Here is a 27,308-nt window from a genome sequence, read left to right as displayed (position 1 = left end):
CGTTAGCATTACCACATTCACACTTAAACAATATTAAAGCATCACAACTCCTAGAGACGTGCTCACCGTGCAAATACTATAATAACTACCTGGAGAACTGCCCCTGTGGGAATTAGTAGGGTGATTGCACTGAACGAGATATGCCACAAAGCCCTTATCCCTCGACCTTGGTTACGTGTTTTGCGTATTTTAGCAGTTCTTAATGCGTGTAATAACATCAGCTTAATGGTGGGTTCATTGGTAACTTGATAATCACCCAATAAAACGTCGAGGAATTAGAGGAATGGAATTGAACTGCCCGGCCATTCCCGGAGTGGGAATGGGTGATGTTCCGGCATTCCGAGGAATTGGAAGGAATGGAATTTAGGCAACTTGTAATTCCCCGGAATGGAATTGGAATGGAATGGGGACTCCCATTCCGCAACACTGGTGTATATGTTCCCCTAAAGGTAGAAATTAAAAACAATTACAAACTTAAAACAATAATACGTAATTGTGAAGTAGTAGTGTAATTGATGAAATTTAAAGTTTACGAATTACTGCATTTGTGTTTACACTGTGATTCCTGTATGAATTTTATACCTATAAAATGTATAATAAATAGAAATGTAGTAATGACTTTGCTTTGTGCTATTTTTCATCACGATTGTGATATTATGCTTAAATTTGTGAACAGCCCTGTCATTACATACATTGTAAGTAGGGTGGCTGAGGCCTCTGTCAGTCCACGTCCACCTTTTGTCTCAGCTTCTCTAATAGATAAAACTTTCTGTGCGCCGGTAATTGCAAAAACAAACCAGTAAGACAAATATATTGTGATAGTCACAAATGTTTGTTCAATTTACTTATGACGGCACCTGTACATTTATAAACGTTTAAAATATGCCTCATCACCCTGACCTTCTAAAACCGCCTATTCAAGCACAATGTGTGGCCTAGGTGCCAGGTGGAACATGCTTCCAGGGTCGTTCGGTCAGACGCTAGGCAACCATTACGATAAAACCTGGTTTATTACGCGTCGTGTTTGTTGATTTCTGGTGCTGTGGGACAAACGGGAGTGCATATTTTAGGTTAAAAAGCTGGTTCTATTGTGAAATCCTAAACTAAATTACTGGTGGCCGATATTTGCATGAACGACATTTTAGACATGGAAATAATAATTTCGTTTGAAATGTTCAGGAGCTATAGCTTTTAGGGCAGTGTTCAATACGAGCGGATTTTTCATCAGTCGATGTCCACTCATGCGCCATGAAGCACTGAAAATTCTACGTGACACTCGTCAGTAATAACTATAGGCCAAAAGGAGGGAAGAGGCAATTCCAAACGAACGGTATGCTTTCGAGAAATGGCTCTAGAGTGCTTTCATGAACGTATTTCACAGTTTTTTCGTATATCAGTATTTCATAAACGTATGGGAAGGGGCGGCTGCAAAAACGCGGGAGGTTTTAACCGCAGCGATGGCTCGGAGATACAGCAGCCGCCTCGTATGCGGGAAGCACTGGATTCTAATCCTGGTACTGCCGGGCAACCAACGGTTTCTTTAATGGGTACAGGTGTCCCTATCGACTGCGGACCCTTGAAAGGGGATTTCACGCCTGGAAAGCTGCCTTTATCCTTGCGACTGGCCCCTGACCCTTGTCCATCTGGCGGGGCCCCCGGCCACCATGCCGCGCTGCGCCATTGCCGGAGGTGAAAGAGTCTGGCAGCATGTCCTGCCACAGCCGGTTGCGAGTTGAGCGTCCACCGTGGCTGTGGAAGGCACCATGGACATTCGTGTGCCTTGGTGGCGCCGGGCACCTACCGGTAAAAAAGGTACAAGCGACTCCCCGGCCTGGCGCTCAGCCCTTGTGTGCGACTACAACGCTTGGGAATTTCACTCCGCTTCCACGAGAAATCGCCCCTATGGAAAAGGGTGGCTGCAAAAACGCCGGCATTTTTTTTTTAAGAGAATGAACTATATGGAAGAGAATGAATTTTTTCCGCATACCATGTTCGGATTTCGAGCAAAGCTCTGCGCAGAGTACGTGCTCCTCCAGCTGAAAGAGAAAGTTCTCAAGAAAGTAACCACCAGAGATGAACGGACAAATATGGGTCTTGAAATCAAAGGAACTCTTCATAATATCAGCCACGAGGTCAAACAGGCTTAGATAACCTTAGCTGTGGCAAACGAATCTACGGCTTTGTGAAGGCGTTTCTTTTCCATCGAACAGCCACAATTGGCCTAAGTGGCACTCGCACTCACAAATTCACAATACGTAGCAAAGGCACCCCACAGATGTCTGTATATCACCTCTACTGTTTAATGTAGCGATAGGCCTGCCCAGAAAGCTGCAAGACATCCCGAACATACGATATACCATGTACGCTGATGGTATAACGATCTAGATAACCAAGGCCTGCTTCGGGGGAAAGGAAGCAAAGCTACATGCAGCCACACGCTTCAAACAGTACGCCCACGAACGGGCGTAAACACCTAAAAGACACAAGTTTCAATCAGACTTTGTAAATACTTAAAATCGTGTGTGTACCTCTTCACCACAATAATCATCGTTGTCGCCGCATTCATTTGGCGTAGCAAGCCAGGCAGTTTAGCTCGGCCGACAGCGCCAGTCTCATTAAAGATTGCTCTCTCTCTCTCTCGATGAGGGGAATCCCGTGGGACAAATACAAAAATGCTTCCTGGTTATAGTCATGAGATAGTCGTGGAGAGTCATAGCTTGGGTTCTCATTCAAATTGATGCCGCTATAGCTTGTGGCTGTCAAATTGGAGGTCTCGTTCTGGAGAAGAACGCAGGACAAAAAAAAATGAGTCGTGGATACAATCACGAGATAGGCGAGTGGGGTATCGAGTTGTGTGGGGTGTCATATTGAAGGATTCAATTAGGGGAATAATGTGGAACATGTAAAGAATGCGTCCTGTTTATAGTCATGAGAATTAAGGTGAGTCAGAGATTCGGTTATATCCAAAGTGATGCCACGAAGGTGTGTGGGGTATAAAATTAAAGGTCTCGATGAGTAAATCACGTGGAATAAATTCATAAATGCGTCGTGCTCATCATCGTTATATCGTCAGGGCTAGTCACAGATCGGGTTAACATCAAAAGTGATGCCGAAGGTGTGTGAGGGATATTAAATTATATGCCTCTGTGAAGGAAGGTGGACCGGGTACAAGCATCGGAAATATCGACCGGTTAAGAAAAGATGTCTTATCCGGTGCCCCATAGATATTGTGCTCGTAAATAGTGGCACGCCATCTTGAAAGCGTGGTTGGTTAGACGCGTTTCAGCACTCTACTTCCATCAACAAGCCGGCGTTGCCATGAAACAGCTTAGCAACTAATAGGCTGATATCTTTTAGAGTTCATAAGGTGTCAGTTACGCCTGTGAATGGCTTGCTTGATCATACAATGCGTTCACATTCGACTCTGTGTTCCCAGATCATGCGTAGGGTATGTCGCTAATGTTGCACGCCACGTTATAAACTGATCTGCCGCTTCCTAATGCTTTTCTGCTACGTCGTGTAAAAGTCATTCCAATGGCCCCGATAGACCAGATATGCATCAGCAGTGAAATAAAAAAATATACACGAGAAAAAAAGCGAAGCAAGTATGTTTCACTCAACAGACGCTGTTATGATTCCTCATATTTTTTTACGTCGGTTATTTTTCTCAACGCCAAGGCGTTGTGCTCCTGCGTTTACTACAAACTCGGACCTCCCAAGTGTTAAGTGGCTTATCATGCTTGAGATAGATTTTCAAAAGCGCACACCACACATTACCTACGCAGCGAAGCGGAGCCTATAGCAAGCTGGAAACCCGTGCAAGCTGTAGGTGTTGCGTCCCGGAATGACGCACGTTCGCGCAGCAGCGCTTGTATATCAAATTTAAGACTGCTACGCATGTAAAATACGTCTACCAAATTATTATTTCAGGTTTTCATCGGAAAAGGTTCAATTCGCCAATGAGGCGTTCCGTAGTTGAAGGATATGGATAAATTTTGACGGCATGGGTATTGTTAACGTGAGCTGATATCTCGATGCGCGGACGTTCTCGCTTTTTGCCTCCATCATAAAAGCAGCCATGTACCCCACCTGTCACGGAACCCGCCTGGTATGGCTTAACAACCCACCGCAATAACCACTGCGCCATGGTGACGGAACACGAAGTGTTCGCGTTTTACAATGGTAACAGAGTCATGTAACGTAATTTAAACCCTATCTGCAACATAGACTTTTTCGAATCCCCTGTATTTCATTGTACACAGGTAAAAAAAGCGCTTTACCGATGTGTCCCAATGCGACGAAAACACTATACTTGGACGGAGCAACATGATGGTCACATTTGTAAGCCGTTTCGAAACTCACATGTTGCGGTTCTCCTGCGAGAAACATGTTCTCAATATGATCGGTGAGCCGTTTGAAATGCTACAGGCTACGCAAGAAATATTGGTCAGTGTTAGATAAGACAACCTAATATGTCAGGTTAGAATAGTGGCAGCCACGTCTCTGCCAACAGCAAGAAAACTTCATTATCCTCATCCCACGGAGCTTCAGCATCACCGGTGCGTTTGTTCGGCTTGCTAGCCACCATTCGCCAGAGAACACCGCTCTGCCTGGTCCACTCTGCCTGGTCTGCCCGGTCCACCTACAGGCACTCGATAATCCACGGGCTCATCGTGCCATTCAGTTGCATATGCAATTATATGTAAATTGTGGCAAACTGCCTAATCGTCCGCCTATAAACGAAAAAAGAACAGAAGAATCCCGCTTATCTCCATATGTAGCGACAAAAACAAGCCAAAAACTGTTTCCGCAGCAGGGGTGGTCTGGAAATACTCCGATGGCCCACAATGTTAGCCGACGGCAGGTGGAACCTAATCTATTGCGTGGTTCTGGGCAGCACCAAGAACTCGTTAGTACCATTTAGCGCGCATTCTTTCCCGTTCCCTTAGACCTTACAAGAATTACAACCAGAAATATGTTGTAAATGAATGCAGGCAAAGCTGAAGTTCATTAATTGCTTTTTCAACCTGCCTGCATGTCCTTCTGCTAACTTTAGTATGCGTGAACACATCAGCCTGATGGAGCAGACAATCCATTAAATGCTGCACAATTGCCAAATAATACAGCTGCACTCATACGCCGCTCCTCATCGGAGTTTTGTCGTACGAGAGTCGCCATTAGCAGCAAATCAATCAATCAATCAATCAATCAATCAATCAATCAATCAATCAATCAATCAATCAATCAATCAATCAATCAATCAATCAATCAATCAATCAATCAATCAATCAATCAATCAATCAAACATTCAATCAAACATTCAATCATTCAATTAACTAATTAATTAAATAATTAATTAATTAATGACTCGCACGGCCTTATTTCCTTTCAAAAGGAGGAGTACGGGACTAAAAGCTCGAGCAGCTTGACGAGGTCCCCATCCCAATAAAAGTAAGCAAACAGCAGCATGATGATCACTCAGGAACATGAATGGATATAAGTTGATAAGTGTTACATAACATCAAGTAATACAAACTTTTGTGACATAACGCAATAACAGTACAGAAAAGTTCATAGGCGTAGTCATGAAGTAACGTGAACACTAAAAGCAGCAATCTAAAAAGGGAATAAAATTCGCGGCATGTACTATTGCCGAGATGAAATGAGCTGGGCGAAGCGTTTGATGAGATAGTTAGGGTTATATGACGGATCAAAATCTTCGTGGTTTAATACATTTAGCAAGGAAGGTAGTTTGTACGACAGAGATTGGTCATCATAAGTTTTATAGGTGTGGGTACAGCAAAAATTCTTTGTGCCTGGTTAGATGAACACTTGAGTTTCCTTTTAGCCTAACAAGTTTTATTATGGTATCGGTACCATACTTAACAAAGGCTTTGAGCAAAACATCAACCGATATTCATACACACAAAACACAGGAATAGTTTCGTACAGTGGAAACAGGGGTTCTGTTGAAGAAATATATTGCACAGTAGCAATATGACGTATGACTCTTTTCTGCAGTAAGTCCAGCTTACATAAATTTGTGACACCAGTAGTACACCACACTATACTGCATTACCGCAACAGAGATGATACCAATGCATTCTAAATCATGATTATTACCTATGTAGGGAGAATGCGTCGCATACGTGCCAGCACACCAATTGCGGATGACAACTTTGAATGCAGGTTATTAGCATGTTCATTCGATGCAAGGGGGTTCGAGAAATGTACGCTACGAGTACTAACTGAATCCGCCATTTCTTACAGCTGAGAGGCTAGAAATAAAGTCAGCCTTTTCGGGGCCTCTTCCTTTAGTCGTGCACAAGATAACTTGTGTTTCCGAATGATTACTTTTTAAAGAATTTACCGACTCTCAAGCCTCTACGACAGACAGCGTTTTGTTCACCTTCACTTTTATCTCGGTTTCCGAATTTCCTGTAATAAATAACTGTCGTGTCATCAGCATATGAAACACATGCGGCGTTGTCTTTGCAATGTACAATGTCATTTATGTAAAGTAAACCAAAATTGGCCCTAGAATGCTCCCTTGTGGCACACCTTGAACAACCGGCGTCCCCGAAGATGTTACATTGTTATTATCTACGAATTGTATTCCGTTTGAAAGATACGATTTTAGAAGCGCGTGCGCTGTGCCACGTACACAATAGTTTTACAATTTGCCAAGAAGAATAGAATGATTGATTAAGTCAAATGCTTTGGAGAAATCTACGAATACACCTAAAGCCATTTGTTGGCGATGGAAAGCATCTGTAATTATTGGACACATAAGGGCTATTTTAAGATATTTCATGGGGCTTGTTTTTTTGTCTGAATATTTTTTACTTATTTTGTCTTTGGTCACCAATATTTCATATGTACACTAGTAAAACAAATAAATTTGTTAGCTTTGCCAGTTAGGCGTTCTTTCGGAGATACAGAGCATTTCATGGTTGGTGCTGTCGTATGTTTGCCAAAGGATGTTTGCGCATGAATATTAATGCTCTATAGGATATTCCTATCCGTACCAGGTCAGGATGCGGGCATCGCGGGGACTTCTGATTCGCGTGGCATCGCCTCATGCATAGAAAGTACAGCAGGAATAAAAAAGTCTAAAATCAACACTGTGGCTTTTAAACACTATACCGATTCCATGCGAAAATTCCTCGTTCGATAGATACCTGGAGCGAAAGTGGAGAACAAAAAGAACACCGCCTGCAGCGTGCACAACTGCGCACTTGCTTTCCTTTACCGCTTTTTGTGCACAGCTTGTGAACGTTCGATGCACTCAGTAATTTAAATATTTAACATAGTTCTTGCGGAAAGTACAACAGACGGCAGGCCAACCTTAAATCACAAAAGTAAAATCAACGACACAACCTGCGCCTGCATGTTGTCGCTCTGTGAGTAATGCAGGCATCCTCAATATTACAAGAAGCTATTTCATAGCGCGGACGACATTGGGAGCAGTGCAGAACCCAATAGCACGTGCATTGATAAACTGTTGCATTGCTAATCGCGGGGAAGTGCAGAGGAAAGCAATTGACACAACGCAAAAACACAGAACGACGCGCAATTGCCTTATAAAAAATTTGTTCATAAAACGGTTATATAGTACAGGTGACACTGATAACTGATTGACAGGAGAAATACCAAGTATACAAGTTAAACAAGCCCGGTAGAGGTAGCAGTCAGTGGCTGCGCATATTGAACCGTCCGCTATCTCCGTCTCCATCTTGCTCCTGTGGCTCTTCACCAGCATTGTTTCTGGTTGCTACGCGCGCTTTTTTCCAGACATTGCGAGCCGCAGTGTGTCGACCAAGCTACATTTTAAAGATGGTCTGGTAAAAAGCGGCAAGTGCGATTGATTGCTCTGAAGCAGCTGATCAGGTTTTCTCAATATTGCCGTCCTTCAAAGTTTAACTTGCCATTAATTAGTAGCGTGTGTTTGCTTTAGCTACACCCGGCTACACACATGAAAACTATTAATTTTGCAGTCACCATGAGCTCACTACACAACTCGGAATTTCTAGATATCAAGTGATTGGGTATAATGATTTCAAGATGCGGACAATGCCTGGGTTAAATTTGTGCCTTCAAAACTTTTCCTTTGACACATCCATCCCTTTTGAGCTACCGTTTTAGCATCTGCGGTCACTTCGCGAGGCTTTAATAATCTTTACTAGTTCTGGCAAGCGCGATGCCTTTTTTATTTCACGTGATTTTTCTCATCGAGACCTTTAGGTTGATACCACAAACATCCTCGCGGTATCTCAGTGAATTTTGACCTAATTTGTGACTCGCTATTACTAGGAAGCATTTCTTATTTGTTCCACGCGGTTCCCCTCATGGAGACCTTTAATTCTGGAGACCTTTAAGGGGAAGCCCCGAATGTGGAGTAAGTTTCTGTGAAGCGAAATTTTCATTCACCTCAATGCCGCCTAACGGCTGCAAAGGAAAGCTTTCCAGCTTACTCAGAAACTCCGCAGTTGAAAAATTCGTCCTCTTCCAGGATTCGTACCCGGAACCACAACCGATCTAGGGCAGTCACTCTACGCGCTCAGCTAACCAGGAAACTAGCTGTTTGTAACGCGAGAGCAAATGGACCAACTCGAAGTGAAGGACAGGTGTTAATCGACCAGATTTAGGGGAACTCCCCAAGGAGGAGTAAGTTAGAATCCCGGGCCAGGATTAATTTTCCTTGCACTGCGAAGTTTCTGGGAAAGCTTTAAGCTTTCCTTTGTAGACGGAAGGCTGCATTGATGTCGATGTCAAATGTTCTTGCGCAGAAGCAACTCGTACACCGGACCTCTTGCCTTCCTTAATTCGCTTCACAATCACCAGCCTACAAGAAAATCTGTGAAAAAATCTGTGACAACTAGTCTTGGCACCGGGGGCCAGGAAAACCGTACTCTGCCCCTGGCCATGGTGGTATCACGTGGCAACATCCACGTAATCTGCCTACAGCCGCTAAAGAAACTCCCTTCTTTGTGCAATCAATCGGTCCTGGGACCAAAGAAAGGTGAAGTGACACCTGATGCTAACCATCATTCATCTTATTCGTAAGCCTGGAAAAGACTCTCGGCAACCTCAAAACCTTTGACCGATTGGCCTCACACATACTATATGCAAGCTCACCGAGAGACACCTTAACAACCGGCTGCAATACCATCTCGATCAAATAGCGTGGCTCCAGCCATCCCACTTCGGCTTTTTCCCCAACCTGGGTACCCACGAGTACAAGTCATTCTACAAGAACTTGCAGCTGCGTTCCCCTGCCAGTGAGCTTAGAACTAGATATGGAGCTTTCTGGAACAGCGACCAATTCGATTTTACAGCAATAGCTCCCAGTGGACACCTCAAACTTTATTTCTTGATAGAGGAGTTCCCCGAGGATCAAAACTCCGCTCACTTCTCTTCAACTTTGCCATTGCCAGAGTGGCTTGCGCACTAGAGCGGAAGACCTCGGCCCGATTTGCTATTTACGCCGAGGACATTGCCATCTGGGCGGAAGCGGTTGATTAGAATTTCAAAGTGCGCATGCAAACTGAACTACAGGCAGCAGTATTCAGCTTTGAAAATTCTCTCGCAGTACTTCGCTGGGAACTTTCACCCAGTAAAATAGTATTCCTGAGCATACACGGATGGCGACTAACAAATCCGGCCGACAACTAACACTCCAAATGGGCACCGAAACTTTAACCTCGAAAAACGGCACCGTTTCAAGTTAGCAGCTGCAACAGCCCCAGTGCGTGGATTCGTACGCACAACCTGGCAACAGACTATCCACACAAGCAAATTCGGCGGATCGAGCCAGCGGACGTGTCTTACGCAAGCGAGAAGGGTGGCGGTCGGCAGAATCACTTATGGAATACCAGCATACATTTGCGCATCAATAGTTACGGTACCTGAGTGTCCTGTACCATGCAACAATCCGATCAATCACTGTTCTCGCTAAACATACCCTCATTGATATTCTCGAAGAGGCTGCTGAACTGCCGCCCCTCATCAACATAGTGGCGGCAACGCAACTTAGGCACCAGCAACGCCTTGACCTCACACCGCAAGGCCAAGCACTCAGACAATGGGATCTGCAAAAAAGCGAATACGACCCCACGCAAATAAAACCTTCAGACCTATTCTGGAATAGCCGAAAAACCGGTATTGTGCGCCGGGAACGAATTGCAAGGCGAAACACGGCAGTACGGGAACGATATATACGCGAACTTGAGCAAGATAAAGGTCCTGATGAATGGGACATCTTCAAAAATGCTTCACTTGATGGTGCGCAACGCCCTGTAACGTCCTCAATTCGCACAAAAACGCACAACTGGAGGAGCTAACGCATTTTATCGTTTCAATGGCGTAAACGTAGGCTCTCTGTAGAAAAAAACATTAAGAAAAATAGAATAAGAACATTATAAAAACCAACTAAGTGAAAAGGGAGGCCTAATGTTTTAGTTTTATTTTTTGGTTTGTTTACCGCCCTTAATAAAAATGAGCACATAAAAAGCCTCGGAAATACTAACGAAAACAGGAATACAAAAATATCGCCGACACACGAACCGTGTAACGCCCGGCGTTTCTAGGAAAATGCGCAATCGGTGAAGTTAAGACCTTTAATATCTATAATAGCGCAAATGGAAATAAGTAGTCGAAGAATTTAATGCGTAGCATGCTTTGCTGAACACCCCCACAGTTAAAACTAAAAATATGAAAAATAAAAATAATTAGAAAAATTAACGAATTTTGAACTGAAAAACCAAAAATATAAAAAATAACGGAAAATATCAAGACGTATACCGCATGGCATTTCCACAATAATGCAGATTTCGCAAAAGTTGCACTTCTAATCGTTATACCAGCGTAAATGACGATAATTGGTAGAACGAAATGCTGAAAGACTGAAAAAAAAATTGGGAAAATGTAAAATAATTACGAAAAATGGGGAACCGTGTAACGCCCTGCATTTCCACAAAAATGCAGATTTCGTGAAAATGCCAAATTTATTCGTTAAAATAACGTTATTGGAGATAGTTGGTCCAGTGAAATTCAGAAAACATAAAAATAACAAATAATTACGAAAAAAGTCAAACGTATACCGCATGGCATTTCCGCAATAATGCAGATTTCGCGAAACTTCCTCGTGTTATCGTTAGAATAGCGTAAATGGAGGTCTGTGGAGAGAAATAAAAAAATCGTGAAAGGAGACCAACTGTGTAACGCGCCACATATGAACCAAATTAACAGATAGCATATTTAATCTTTTGAAATAGACAAAATTTTGTGCAAGAGAATTTTAGCGAACCAAACACCCAAACAATAAAAATACAAAAACCAGAAACGTTACAAAAGCAACACACGAATAATAATATCAACTCTATACACCGCCCACACAAAAACGAAAGCAGAAATTTAGAAACCAGAAAAGCGCGACCAAATGCTACTAAAGAATCGTGAAAAAGCACCAACCATGTAGTAATCACCTGCGGAGCAATGCATAATTGGCAAAGACAAGGCATTTAATTCGATACAAGAGTAAACGTGCATCATAAGCAAATAGATAGACACAAAAACTATAAAATAGCCCAACATTAAATAAAAAAAATATTATAAATAAAATAGCTCAAATTTTTGGTGCTCACAGCCAAAATCTTGCTATAAAAAACTGAATTAGAATCGCAGCGTAGAAATGCTAACGCATTAGTTGACAAGCCCTCGGAATTTTTGCACTCTTGCAGGTTTATATTGTAGCGAACACGCGGTTTAGCAATGGCGTGCATGCAATCAAAATATTTGCAGACCTATGTAGGGTCCCCTTTAGCGATTTCTGGAACACGATTCATGTATGTGTATTGTAGCGTGAATACGATTTTCACAGTTGACGCCAAGAGCTTGTATTTTCCAACGTTTTTGGAGGCATTTTTGAATGAGTGTGGTAGGAATAACTAAGCGTATATATGCATTTTGCGCGATATGCACTATACACACTACTTTTCGAGAATTTGTGGGCCATTTTCAAATAGCTGTACCATTGTTATTCTTCTTATAGATTAGAGGTGAGTCCGTTTTCTTGGTTAGATCTTATTATGAAAGATGCAGGCGTCGGCGAACAAGCGCAATGATAGTTGTGTTGGTGGGAATATTTCTGATGAATAGGAAAAAACGGAAGTGGTCCTGGTACCCCACCCGGGGGTACACCATGCTCTACAATCGGGAATATAGACTAACAGTGTTTTTTCTACATTTTCTATAAACACTTGTAGGAAAGGCGTGAACGAAATCTCAAAAGCAGAATTATTGTATGTTCTCTCTATTTTATGTACGGCTTCAGGGGCGTAAACTTTGTCAGACACCTTCCAGATGTTCAGTTGCACAGTCAGTTCTACACCAGGATTCATGCTTCGGGAATGGTCACGAACAATTCCCGAGTAGAATTATTCTGTAAAGCGTTTTCTGAACACATGCTAAGTATATAAAGCGTTATGATAATTCAGATATTCCATAAATGTTTTTACTACAACATGAGCCAGCAATTTTAACGATGTCCTCGGCCGGGGTACGGAATTTTGCTATATCCGCTGAAGCTTGTTTTTGTGCCGCCTTTGTGTATGAGTGCAATTTTGGAACGTGCCTAAGCACAGGAACAACAGCTAGTACGAATGAATGTCATCACATCTTCCTCTAATATTTGGATCAAGCTCGTAGAGGGTACCATCTGACTCAGAAGACTTTTTGATGAATTTTTTATGTTAATGCTCTGGAGGAAGTTAAAAATGTTTTGTTACTAATTTATACTTCTCCAATTGCATAAAAATGAACGAGGAATGGCTGTGCAAGCTCCAACTTGCTTATCAATATTTTAGCTCAGGTTTATGTGTTGTCACTGACTATTAAAACTAACATATCGTCAAAAATGTCATGGAGTCTTCTCTAAGAAACGTCTATATAGGAAAAAAAGCAGTTTTCACTCTTCGCAACCAGTTGTTTTTGTTGTTTCGCTGTCTAAATATTTAATTATATTTGACACCGTTAATCAGTCGATCAAAAAGCATATACAAATCTTCGTCAAGTAGTAAATTAGCCAATAATATTACGTGGTGCATAAATTCGCACGGCACTTGTGCGAATGTATTTAAACACGCTTAAATATGTTTTCTTTGTCACGGCGATTTAACTTGCAGAGCTTTTGATTTCTTCCCCACGTTGAAACCCGGGCTCATTAAAGCCAAAGGAGCAATGCTTGATAACATAGGCAATAATACATCAAAAATAAAATGAAGATAATTTCACTAATCAATCAATCAATCCATCAACCAGCCATTCAGTTTTAATACAATAAAATATCGAAGCCCCATTCTTAAAGAAAGGTGGTTGAACGCGAAGCTTTGTCCCAGGCATACTGAATCAAAGTCCTAACCAAGCATCAAACCCAAAAAATTCTAACCGACCCGATGCGATATTTTGGTTCTATTAAGGGATTTCAATCTCGTCACTCAGAATTTCTAACGGTTGTTGCCTGGTCGCTGGCTTTGGACTCCGTTTGAGTTTGCGGGGGAGACAGCGTCGCGTTCAGCCATCTGTCTTTAAAAAAAGGGGGCTTGAATTTTTTTCTACAGTTCCTAAAACAAAGGCGAGTATTCACAAATCATGCACCCGAAATGTTTTGAACATGCATTATCATCAACAAGTTGGCGTACTCCCAGTGCATTTTCAGTGAAACATTCGCCATCTGCCCGAGTACGATTGGCGCAATCGGATAGACCTGGGCATCATAATTCCAAACCCCGAAGTACGATTACCACCACGGGAAGCGTTTTTTTCTTGAGTTCCCAACGAAAGCTGAGTGGACACGAATCATGTAATCCAGAAGTTTTGAATTTTCATATTCATCAGCGAGTGGGCTTTTCTGCAGCGCGTTTTCAGCACTCACGGAAACATCAGTCAGGCGTCATGACGTGGCCTAGGTCTAAATGCATACATCGATTCATTAATATATGAACAAATGAAACGAAAAGAGCCGTCAATGAATCTTGAGCGCAGTTAATATTCTTAGGGTTAGTAAACCAGCCATCGTGAAGATAAATCTGGGAAAAGCTGTATTACTCAATGGCCAAGTAAATACTTGGCGCAGCTTCACTACTGGTGCAAGGCTGGATATACAGCACAGCTGGCGGCCTTTCTGCCTTCGTCGAAGTCCCGGCTGTTGCACCTCACATGGATTTCCGAATTCCGCAGAAAGTTCTCAATGACTGCAGACCCGTATCATTTTGTTCGCAACTTTTCACATCAATCCCAAAGTGGACCGCGTGAGACCGCGCTATAAGCCGAGACAGCCAGCTTCGCGAACTCGGCGTATGTAGCGCGAGCTGCCCTGGGCTCCTCATGTAAGCAGCGGACGAACGTGAACTGTAAATTTTTTTGAGAGCTCTTGACGTGGCGCAAGCCTACACGCATGTCTGGACGATGCCACGCCATCGGACAAAGCTCAAGCTCACACATCTGTGTTGTTAAGAGCGGTTCAGTTGCGGCCCTGAAGCCTATGAGAGGAAGCGAACGAACGAGCGAACGAACGCTCGCGTGAATTCGAAAGCCAACGCTACAAATAAATCAAAGGATATAATGCCGTGTACCCGGAATGCGATGATAGGGAATTTCGGAAGACAACTCCAGCGCTTGTGTTGTTTTGCACATTTGTGTTGTTTTGTACTGTCGAAGATCGGCCATAAAGAAAAAAAGGTTTCAGAATGCGAGGGATCCTGGTTCGATTCGCACCAAGGAACGCGTTTTTGTAGTGAGAGCTAAAATGACCGTATTCTCGCCCTTTCGCTGTGACCGGTGGCCGCACCTCGGCTCCGTATCTGGCAGCAATTCCTAAAGGACATGCGGTGGCTAAGGAACCTAGCGCTTCGTTAGCCATGGCAGCTGACAGCGCTGCCCACGACGCCAAGAACGAGAGAGAACAGACTTTTGTGTCAGCCTTTTTAAGACGAATGCACCGTGCGGTAATGTCCGGTGTCTTCGTCCCATCAGACGGCGATCTTGAACTTGTGGTCCCTGGCGGCGCCCTCGGACCAGTTGGATGACAGCAGCTTGTATCTCGGGAAGAGAGCTGAGCAATGCGGCCTACCACTGCTCACTACTTCTTATAACTGCAGTGGAACCCCGTTAATACGTTTTTCACTAGACTGGGAAAACAAAACGTAAAAGCTTGGAAAACGTAAGAGTAAGGAAAGCCACGAAAATTGGCCGGCCTGTAACTGGCGTCAATAAACCATCCCCTATCTTGAGTTCCATTGTTGATATCACGCCTGTATTAACGTACTAACTCTGTGCTGTCATCGTGCATGCATATTTTAGTGGACCTGAGAAGTGCAGGTGCCGTTAGTTGGAGTGCTGCCCGCCGGGCTGCCGTAAGGGGTTGTTTTGGCAACCAACCCCGAACGGCAACTCCGAACCCCTGCAAGTAGCAACCAACGGTACCCGCAGCGCCACCACCTGGTCGTCGGCAGCAGCGGCTCGCGCTGCGGTACTGGAAGGCCGCGCACTTTGCCAACTGACCTCATCTAAAAACGCAGCATGACATCATTACAACACTGCGGCGGCGCTAACATCCCGAACTCCCGGCGTTCCGAAGTGAAACTTGTGGTGTAAGCGCAGTGGTGATGGTGATAACAATTTCGACGGATGGCCATGTAATGATGGCCTCTCCAAATCTCTTGCGGCTTCGTGTAGCCCGTTCAGTAACAAAGCCTCGCCAAGACTGATCAAAAGCCAAAATGGCGGTGCCCAAGCGGCTTCGAAGTTTCAGTTTGGGACACATCATGCGGAAACGGGCCCGCAGTTGCGAGGTTACAGCGGGGTTCTCAATACATTATTTCCTATGGCAGCTATACCGTAACCGATGACAAACAACGTAACAGCAAGGAAAACGCAACAGTGAGGAACGTAACAGCGGGGGTTCTACTTTATTCTTGTTCAAAGGCCTGTGGTGTACTGGGGCATTGTCAGACCATACGTTGCAGTGTGGCCGCTGCAATGCTGCACCATTTGCATCTGTCCGTGTACCTATTTGGATAGCTTCATTGACACAGGACGGGGTGAGCGAAAGTATTTGATTGCAACCTGCTGCAAGCAACTGTTTGCCATTTCTTAAGCGCAGTGCGGCCAGCAGGAAATTTCAGATGGCTCAGCTTACAGTGCTGAGTAATCTCTCTGTGAGTTGCCAGTCTCTCCCTCACCCCCGTCACTGACGGCACGTTGTGGGATTCGAAATCAGCCTGATTCGTGTATCCTCTGGCTGCTTCATGTGCCATCTCGTTCCCAGGGAAAGACGAGTGAGGTGGCGTTTACACCAGGCGGATGTGCCTTGAAACCATGGTCGCGCTGTTCGTAAGGATTTTGGTAGATGTGGGGGTGATCCTACCGCGCGCATATTTGCGCAGGGCGTGCTTGGAGTCCGAGAAGATAGTAGTAGCCTGCGTGCCCAGAATTGCAAGAGTTATGGCCACCTCTTCACCCGTTTCTGGGTTGGACGTAGGGAATGAACAAGATGAGGCTGCATTTCCCTGATATCTACCACCAGGGCCACTGTCGCACGTTTGCCAAGGTACCCCGCCGTGTAAATGTAGCATACCGCTCGGCTTGAACTGTACTTCTTCTTGAGAGATTTCGCACGGGAAGCCGTCGGTCTTGATGGTACTCCGGATGCATGTTTCTAGGGAGTGGGGCCACACTTTTGTCTCATAGGCGCGGTTCAATGGTGTCTTTTCTTCCATTCTGGTCCGCGTAATGTATGTGCAGCGGCTTCAGAATTGCCTGCCCAGTTGGGGTCCCAGCTAGCCTGTTGCATTCGGCAATGCGTTGCACTTCTATAAGTTCATCCAACGTGCTGTGAAGGCCCATCTCTAGCAATTTTCGTTCGGAGGAAGCCATTAGAATGCCTAAAGCCGCCGTGGTGGTTTGGCGGATAATTCGGTCTATGTTCTCTTTCTATGCTTTCTTGAGTTTCATGTACGGATTAACGTAAGTTATTTTGCTGATAGTAAAGGCTGGAACTAACCCCAGGAAATTATGTTCTATGAGATCATGGTGTTTATTGGCTATTCAGGCGATGAGCCTTCCAATTTGTACAGCTGCGTTCTGCAGTGCCTGTATGGCAACCGCGTTTGTTCCTTTGTCATGTATTCTAGGCTCTAGAATTCGTGTGCATTCATTTCTGGGTATTCGGGTGCCCTGCAGCGACATTTTGGGTAGGGGTCTGTCACGCGTCTCACGCAGCAAAGAAATGAGGCTCGGGTGGAGGCATTCGCTGCCCACACAATATATTTACAAAACCAAACCTCAAACAAACGGATTCGTAGCAAATGAACAAGCATATCATACTACACAAAAAAAAAACAAGCCCCACCTCACACTATTGAATATCTAGTCAAAAAGTCACTATAATACATTAACTGTCTATGCCAACTCAAACACACGCTACCGCCTATAGCCCGACAATTCCGCTGCAACGCCGCTGACGTGGCCCAGTGGGTCGGCTGGCTTCAGCGGTGACGAACGTAGCACCACGTCGTGACGGCCCGTTCAGGTCGTCAGTGGGCTGGATGACCATGGTGCGATGCCACAGGTTCGCTGAGGAGCACGTCTCCGCAGGAGCCAAGCAGTGCACAGCCACTGGTAATAGGTTGTTGCGAGCGGCCCGCTGCAAACGGTGCGAGGCCGCTGGTTTGTTGTGGGGCACGGCCCGACAGGACGCCGGCGGAGCGATGGCGCCGGTGCGCTCTCAAGAAAGGGCGCTTTCAGGGCTCACGGGCTCAATACCGGTCCGCCAGCTCACGTCTCGGGGGTGGCATAAGCACCTGGAAGCCCCGATGCTCGACCCGAACTGCCGCTAGCTCCCAATGGCCTTCGTGGAAGTCGCCGTGTAGGTCCAAGAGATTCACCCTAGCGAACTCGACGATGCAAACTGCGCCCAAATACGCAGGCGACACCACGCCTTCGACGATTCGAAAACCGCACTACAGACCCCGCCTCAGCTGAACAAACACCACGCTCAAGAGCCCCGCAAGAGCCGACAGGTCGTCGAAGCCCATCGATGGTGCAACTGCCGGAGGCGGATATCAAGGTGGTTCTCCAGCCCAAAGCAGGATAAAACCTCAAGTTGGTGTTTGAAGGTTCTCTTGCCGACGTTATCTTTAAAGCAGCCAACGTTCCCAAAAACCCGACTGAGGAAATTTGTGTCCACCATATTTCTAATTATCTCCTAATCAGCACCCCCTAAGAAGAACGAGCCAAGAAAAACGCTAGTATCCAGTCGCTCACTCTCAGGAACAAATCCTACGAGATGGCCACGCATGTATCCACGCCAGCAAGCACGACCATGTGTCTTATTTTTAACATCTCCGAAGAGGACACACCGGAAGACGTTACCACCAGCATATTTGAGTACAACCCGGATCTGCAGATGTTGGAAGCTTGGCGTCTCAGAAGCTGTAAACCGCGCAAATCCTTTTACACGGCACCAAGGTCCCGTGTTGGATCAGTAACCGGGCTGCTACATACCAGTGTAGGCCATTCAGACGCAAAACAGAAGCATGCATCGCGTGCTGGCAGCCTGGGCACCGTCAAGATGTCCGCAAAATTTAGGGCCCACTGCCAGATGTTCCAAGTGTAGATCAGCTGACCCTGTTGAACGACATAACTTCATTCCCAAGTGTGTGGTGTGCAAAGGACATCAGATAACGGGTACTGCCGACTGGCCCGAAAGATTACACCCGCGACGAAAAGAGCAAGCATATGCTCATGCCGTCACAGAGGGAAAGGAGGACACCTCTGGCGCACAAGGCTCCCATACCGCACCAGCCCTCCTTTAGAGAAGAGCACGATCAAACACCCCCAGTGGAAGAAGAAACTCGTCCAAATCTCAAATCCTCCACTAGTCAAGAAGAAGCTGGTCCAAGTCCCAATCCCGACACCAGTCAAGATCACCCTCACCTAATCGGCAGAAAATCCCCCAAGCAGAACGGGGATGATCCACCTCTACCAGGAGCACGTCTCCGGAAGCAAACGGAGACATGCAGCCGGAGGAAATGTATGGAAGAAATGATACTCCCTGGGTACATAACACGAACGCACACTTTTCCTTTTACTGAAGCGAACACTACGCCGACGCCACATCTTCGCGGGACAACAACCGTTGAGAAACAGTACCGTTCACCGCCATCTCAAAATCACCCCACAAACTAAGGGACAGATGTTTCTGAACAGTGCTTGAATGTATCACAAGTGGCGTTGCAATATAGTCACGAAGCTAGCTGCCAATAACAATTAACTAGAGATCAATCGTGGACGACCAACTACAAATAATTCTCCTTTAACTGTACAGAGCAGCCGGAACACGAGGCGTCCGAAAAAGTCGACTGCTAGCCGTGTATCCCCCTTCCCCCTTTCAGTTGCGTGCGAACTAGAAATAGAAACTGTTGGCACGCGGCGGGCGAACTGAACAAAAAATTGTTCCCACGCGGTGTGCAAACTCTAAAAAATTATTCCGACGAGACGTGCGAATAGGGTCATCGCTCCGGCTGATGATAATGCTTAGCAGCTCATTGTAACGGGGTAGCGTTACACAGCGACGTTTGTCGTAACGGTACTGTTCAATCATCTCACAAAAAAGAAAAGAAAAGCCTGTATAGAATTTTCCCGATAGTCTGACTTCTTTGTTGTTATGTCTCCCAGATGGTTCTCTGTTGTATTGCCACCAACATTTTAACCTTCTTATACTAGCCTCTACTGCTTTCCCATTAACTTTTCCGTTAATCTTAAAGGCAAAGGTTTCCGGAAGCTCCATATCTTCCTCACTGAGGACTGGTAGGATACTTTGCACTCCATTACAATATGTCTAATATTTTTCTGGCTCCCTGCCACAACCTGCGCACAGTTCTTCAAGTACGGGCTCGTGGACGAGCGTTTTTGTCCGCAAAAAACACGCCCGGGCCGCAAAGACCAATGCACTCCCTTAGATATCATCAAAGAACTTTTCTTTCGTCATCTCTTGCTTCCCGATTCTGTATATATCTAATAGTTCATACCATACGGTAGCTGCAACACTGTGGAGGCTACATTGTTGTCACCCTCAGGGTGCTTAACTCACCTCGAACGAAGCGACAAAAGGCGCCGGGGCCTAGGGGAGAAGGGAATGTCCTTTCAGGACCCCCTTCACGGGGAGTTAGGCGCCCTCAGTGGGCGCACTACTGATAACAATGTCGCCTCCACAGCGCTGCAGCTAGCTTGTGGTATAAACTATGAGGACTTCTTTGCGTCCATCCTCTTTTTGAGGTCGTTGTCTCTGATTCTTTTACTTCCTTTCTTATTGCCTTGGTCATGTTCCCTCCCCTTACAGGTTTCATATACTTTGTCCTGAGCCTTCTTGTTCTTTTTCTCAACTGTGTATCCACACTTTTCATGTAAAGGTACCGTAACAGTCTGGCCGCCCGTCTAGGGTCATCAATATTTCTAAGTCCGTCTTCAAGACATCTATTGCTCTGCGCTTTTGTCACTTCAAAGGAGGCCCGTACCATGTCTCCCTGCAAGGCCTCATTTGTTGTTTTACTGTGTGCTCCTAATGCCAATCGACACACCATATTATGATTTACTTCTCGCCCTCATTGTATCTCACATTTGACGCATATTACTGGGTTTGAAAAGGTGAGTGCCGGTACCACCAGACCCTTGCAGATTCCACTCAGAACGTTCTATTAGTTATATTCCCATAGCGCCCTGCGCTTCATGATAGCGGCATTTATTTTTCTTATAATTCTTAAACGCGCGTGATGAGCTTTTAGATTGCCTAAACTTTGTTTATCCGTATCCTCGGATACTTTTATCTGGTTACTCATGGTATTGTTGCCTGTTTGAACGAATATCGATTCGTCACGGGCGTCGTAATTTAAAACTATAACTCCAGACTGTGCGGTGCTTTACTCTCACCCCAGTTCAGTGCCTTCTTCTCCGCAGATATCTGTGAGCTGTAGCAGACAGTTTGCTATCTGCTGGTAGTACTATGTCATCTGCATATATCAGTACCCGAATATGGTGTTCCACTCCCTGTCCTTTGCGGCTAAGGCAGGTTGAAACCTATTTTGCTGTCTCCAAGCTTTCTTTCTAGTTTTGCAATGTACAGCATAAACAGCCATTGCGACAGAGGACAACCCTGCTTTAAACTTTGTATTTCTAAATACCGGTTCGAAGCGCTTTTGGTCTTCCCACCAAAATTATCCAGTCGTTACATTGTGGCTTGCATTGCCACTTTTATGGCTTGCATTGCCAGCCTGTATGCCACCGAGGTAACAGTAATATGCCTGCATGAGTTGGCATTAGCCCTGTCTGCTGTACGTATATATATCAGGTTCATCCTTCTCTTACGCGAATGGTCCCGTACTTGCTTAGTTTATATTACTTTTTTCAATTGCGCAAATCAATAGTGCATTGCAGTTTGGGCCACGTAGGCTCACCAGCCGTATTAGAATTTCATCCGACCCTCTCGCCGTATTTGCAGGGGCATTTTATTCGGCTTATTTTCAGTTTATTTTCGCTTACTTTAGCTCTCTATCTGTACGCACTTCAGTTTACGCACTCTCCAAATTCTGTAGCACACTCTCCGTTCTTCTGAACTTCTCTTCTATCATTGAGCGAATGGGAAATACCGCCTCGTTCCCTTTTAGTACCTGACCTTCTCCGCTTATGAGGTGACGTTGTACTTCGGTCTTTTTCATTAGTTCTTTTACATGGTTCCAAAACTCTATCGGCGCGCCTTTATGCTTTGCTCTTATGTTCGACACCCATCGCTCACTTTCTCCTCTGTGTTTTTGATATACAAGATATTGTACTTCTACCTTCTTTAGGTGGGACCAATTCCATTCCATAGTTATTTATTCTAGTTTCATTCCAATTAGCTTGGCATCCCTGTGCTCTCTCAAAGCTTGCTGTCTTTGTGTTACAGCTTCCTTGATTTCTTGCTTCCACCAGCTTCTCGCCTAATCTTTTTTCTTTGCAGTAGTCGCGTTTTTTGTGTTCCTTACCTTCCCTTGAATCAAACCGAACAGTTTGGTGTATTCCCAATCCTTCGTAGACTGTCTCTCGATTTCCGCCTCCAGATTTTTCGAACAGTGGCACCCTCGCACAAAACAACGGCCGCAATCATACCGCAACTGTCACCTCCGCGGACACGCGCTCTCCCATTGACAGCGGCGCGACTCGCACGCCGCGTGAGTTTGACCGAGTGGCCGAGCTACTGCGCACACATTGCACAAATGACACGGCAGTGCCGGAGCTGAGACCTTACAGATGCCATACATACTAAGCGCGCTATTTCGGGTAAGCTCGAACCGGTCAAAAGCTGCCTAGTGACAATTGTATTGTCTGTTCGCTACAATAGCTGCCCTGCAGGAAGGGATGTCCATGAAAGCCATTTTAGCCAAACATTTCTCGAGATATTTTCTGACAGAGTTTTTTTATTCCAACGAACTGCTCCCTCCCTCAAGATCAACTTTTGCTGGTCGAGAGAGCTAGTCGAGCCGGGACGTCACATGGTTATCTGAAATGAGGAACCTATACCACCAAAACTAAGCTCACTAAAAAGTTTTGGCTGTCTCTCTCAAACTGCGTAAAAACAATACATGTAACTACGTTCACACTAAGAAATTAAGATTGCCTAGGTTAGAAATACCGTTGTTCTCTTGCAGCAGTCGTCGCGTGGAAATGAGCAAAAGCGGGAGCCAGCTGCGTCGGACACCTGATTAGCTACGAATAGATTTCACAAGTCGTGTGACATGAAAGTTTGCAGAACACCCCGCTTTACTGCGTTGTCAGAGTACATGAAGCGTTTTACTGAACACTTACCCACCATCAATCGGGATATGAACTACTGTGGGGCGGCGATAACTATGACTAGTGAGTAAAGTACGATTGCGTGAAGCACAACTGTCGGTGTAATGTAGCCTGCATCCTGTTGGGAAAATATACTCGGACACCCACAACAGACATAGAGGGAGAACTTCATGACAATATAACGCACCATCAACCAAGCAATTAACAACCATCATCACATGTTACAACATCAGAGATAGCAAAATATGAATGAAATATAGTTCATGTACGTTCAGTAGGTGGAGCCATTTATTATCATCTTCGTGGTTTCTCCATCGCCAGTGTAGTTATTGTTTCAGCAGCGCACCAAGCGGTTTCTATTTCTGCGAAGCAGTCTCTTCAGCGCGGGCCATGGCGTCTTCTGCACGGAAGCCTATTCCGCCGGTGCCACCGACTCCACCTCCCAGAGCAGCCCCCGGGGCGGCGATCATGGCTGCAATCGAGGTACAAAGAAACAAAAAACGGTAGTTTTGAAGCGACAGCCTTCAACTGCCCGTTCTGCGAAAACCTCCTGTTTCGGTCGTTGGCGTGACTGCGGTAATTATTTTGGCTGGTATATTACATTACCTGTTGCAATTCCGGTCCTGTGTGCTGCGATCGCGGACTTTCGATACTATGGCTCCGAATGAGGGTGTGCGTCTGCTTGGCATTCCCGTTGGGTATCTGAGGCCTCAAAGTGAATCATATTCCCTTCAAGGTCTACCGTCGTCAACCGGTACCCGCAGACGACGTGTAGTGAGTTTGACGGGGGCTTGGCGTGTCGTAAAGCCTAATGTTAAATACTTGATGCTAGATGTGAACATAGGCCTAACAGCATGGCCGCTCAGGCAGACTGTGCAGAGGCGATGATAGCTACCATTACAATCTCACTGCCTTTTAATCAATCCCTATTTGGCTGCGACAACAACAATTGTTTCATACGCACTCCAAGGTACTGGCCAAAGCCGACAATTGTTGCTGTCAGAACTTCTCTGCTTGTTGACGAGTTGTAGTTTGGCTTCGACCTCAACATGACCAACCAAAATACCCAGAAACCCTTTAGGAATTGGTAAGTGAAAGTAAGGACTGCCGTCCGAGGCTCAAGGCCGATTCGTCCATCCACATTGGCTGCTGCGTTGATATCACTTGTGAAAATGACACGGAAAGGTGTTCAACCGGACAGTATTTCTTTTTCTTGCAGTACTCAAATGAAGTACTTAGGTATCCTCGAAGTGTTTTTGGTCCTATTTCTGCAGAGCGTTTGAGATTGCCAGGGAGAAATTGCGGGACGGTTACAATACCCCCTGCAAAATTCGAGCACGCACAGTCTCGGCATACCGCCCTTTCGGTCACGCTATCGCCATACTTGCCTCCGCTTTCTTGCTCGCTCTAATCAGTCTTTCTTCGGAGGCCTCTTCACTCACCCCTTAGAACGAGGCCGACAGCGATGTGAAAACGCAGCAACCAAACACGTCTTGCGCTGCCTGGGCGTACCGCCCCCCTCACATTTTCGCCATTCTCTCCTCCTTCACTTTCCTGCTCGGTGTACCTTGTCTATCCTTAGTGTGTTCTTCGTTCCCTGGTTACAACAATGCCGATGGCGAAGCGAGACACAACAGTGGATACTGAGGAGCTGCTCAATAAAAGCCTCCTCAGCTCTTATTTACTGAACATTGTCTCACTCGCACTCCCCTGAGAAGCTACTAAAGAGATGCGATTCGCTGATACTGAAATTAGGTAGCGACGCTTTTGGACAACTAGCGTTTTCTGAATACGGGGTTTAAAGAAAACAAAAAGGCTTTTTCGATTTACTCTGCATTTTTGAAGAGTCCTATTGGCAGGCAATAATAATTGCTCAGGTAAAAACTTCCAACCGCTTTTCGTGCTCCTAGGAGCCGAGTTAAAAGAAACTTGACGAATTCTGCGTGGTCTGAAGAGGCTCCGTAACACCTAGAAATTTGAGTAAAAAATGCATAGTTACCTAAGATGACTGCAAGCACAACCACAAGTTGGAGTCCAAAAAGACGGAACATCGTGGAATTTGTTTCTGGAAAAAAACAGATTTTTTAATTGTTAAAAACGATAGAGTTGGGATTTTTGAAATTTGCAGTGCAAAAAATTAGTCCAAATAATTGTAGGGCAGCTGGAAAAATGCTCTGAAAAACAGAAATAATATAAAAACGCACATCATATGAAGACTCCTTAAACATATGGTTTGTTTAGAAACAGCAGTTCAAACTTTGGGATAATTAATTTCCCATGAGCAAAAATGTTTGCTTTCACTGAAAGGCAAGCGCACCCTTTTTAGTTGGGATATTTTACATGTTCATTGCGTTCTTTAAATAGTTAAACGAACGAATTGCTTGTACGTTGTAAGTGCAGACATTAAACAGTATTGCAAATGGATTCTGAGTTAAATACCAATTTCCTGCAATCGCAGTTGTAAATATTCCAAATGAAAGGCATGTGCAGGACGCTGTCGCAAGCACACTTCAAGTTGTTATTGCTCGAAATACATCGCTACTTGAGTCTGCAAGAGGCAAATCTTGGAAAGAATTTAGAAGAAAGCAGTACTTCTGCCTGCTGTAATTATCGTAAGCAGTTAGACCACACTTACCTAAGGCACTTCACGGAGAAGACTCTGCGTTTGTCCGGGCAATAGCTGACAGTAAGCCTGGTGAAACACCGCGCTTTTATAGCGCGAACCAGTGACGATTTTATGTGTTTTTTCAACTTCTAATGACAGCAATTTACGAAGATGCACACAAATATGAAATTTATTGCGTATTGTTTCATTTTCATTATGAAGATTAAGTATGTCAGGGCTGTTTTTAATTATGTTGGAGGCGAAACAGTGTAATTGTAAATGGTAGTAGAACATGACATAGCTTTTCGAAAAGGTTTTCGTCATTTCAAATACTTCGTTTGGATGGCCGTTGTTCCCAAAAAGCAAGCTTGTTTGCAACGTCACAGAACAAACTCAATTATCCGAAACAATTTCGAACTGTCCTTGTGTGACGTTTTGAGTGTAATTGGACGCTCCTTTTAGCGCAGTTCAAAAATTTCTGCATCAGGTCAGACCCGACAGAGCAATTAGGGCGTACGACTTATCAAGTTTACCGTTTTTGCCGTCATATACCCACAAGGAACGTCGCGAAGAACTACCTGACCAACAAAAAAAGTAGCCAGGAACCATTTTACCACACAGTTCCGAAGGTTGTTAATAGTCTATATGAGAGGCAGATAGTGCATAGGGTTTTACACTTTTTTTATTATTAGGCTACCTTTTATTGGCATTTGACAGACTCGACTGCATTGCCTTAAACTTGCCTGTAGTCCATGTGGTTCTCCATCGACGGCACCAATGGAGAAATGAAACAGTACAGACCTCTTGCATGCAGCAATATTTCTAAAAAATCAAACCCCTGTTGGGCTTTATCTCTTCTAAAGGAGTCAAAGTCACAGTCAAAATCCAAACTTTTTGACCATGTCTGAATGGCCGGTTTCATAACGCGGGGGATACAGGATCGATTCCGAGAAGGGGTGCTTGATGAGGTGCGTGATGAGAGTCTGTAAAAACCCATCACTATCATGTGCCCCCTTGTGTAAAGTTCTCCTTCTTTGAGTTCGTTTTCACTTACGGTCGCCATCAATGGGAAGAGAAAGGTTTGCTTTAATAAAACCAGTGTAAACGCAAGCAGCCCTTTAGAGTATCCCTACAGTGCAGATGGCAAGTGCGTTGCCTATGGACGCCGCCGGTGCATAACAAGGATTACTGAAATGCAAACTGCAAAGTGTTTTGCAGTGGGCTCCATTCACTTAGCAAATTGTGCTAGCCATAGGACAGTATGGCATGAGTGTTTTCAGAATGAATTGGCGGAATTACTGTTTAGGGTAAACTCTGTATAAACCAAAACCTGACCAAACAGTTCTGTTTTGAGGGATAAAGAAGTTAAGGTGTCCGGCTGAAGCAAATGAAAAACCCCGCATTTGATAAAGGACATCCCTAGAATCAAGTGATTTTCACATCATTAGGGTTGCAAACCGGTCTAAGCAAAAAAAATGCACAGAGAAGGCACGAATCTTCCTGAATCACCTAATTGAGGAAAACAAGTTTTTATTTTATGAGGAACGCTTCAGTACTCCTGTCAGCACATTCAGAGAAAGCAAGAATAAGGTTGCAAAGTCGAGTTCCTACTCGGGTTATTTTTTCAGGTTTTCTGTTGCGTGTAACCAGATCTGAACTTAAGTTGAAGCGTTTGCAATCTGTCATTGAGCTTTTTATCCCCCGTGTATTTTCAATGTATGCAGGATTCAAAGCGTGATCTTCTAGTGCTACCAAATATTTGCAGAATATCGCACTTCTTAAAAGCCGCCATCCACCCGTCAACTGCTCAAGTTAC

At 44.8% G+C, this 27,308-nt stretch overlaps 1 long non-coding RNA gene across 1 annotated transcript; it reads right to left on the bottom strand.

The window, feature by feature from the left end:
• Positions 1 to 23,153: 23,153 nt before the first annotated feature.
• On the bottom strand, positions 23,154 to 25,585 carry LOC144180537 (uncharacterized). Its single transcript, XR_013324454.1, has 3 exons — positions 25,523 to 25,585; positions 24,887 to 24,952; positions 23,154 to 23,359 (listed from the first exon to the last, which is right to left on the bottom strand). It is a non-coding gene; the product is annotated as an uncharacterized LOC144180537 (long non-coding RNA).
• Between the last annotated feature and the right edge of the window lie 1,723 nt (positions 25,586 to 27,308).

The sequence above is a fragment of the Haemaphysalis longicornis genome, unplaced genomic scaffold (genome assembly GCF_048455015.1).
Source record: "Haemaphysalis longicornis isolate Haplotype H1 unplaced genomic scaffold, Haemaphysalis longicornis Haplotype H1 scaffold_4, whole genome shotgun sequence".
Taxonomy (NCBI): Eukaryota; Metazoa; Arthropoda; class Arachnida; order Ixodida; family Ixodidae; genus Haemaphysalis; species Haemaphysalis longicornis.
This window is presented reverse-complemented; position numbering and strand designations above follow the sequence as displayed.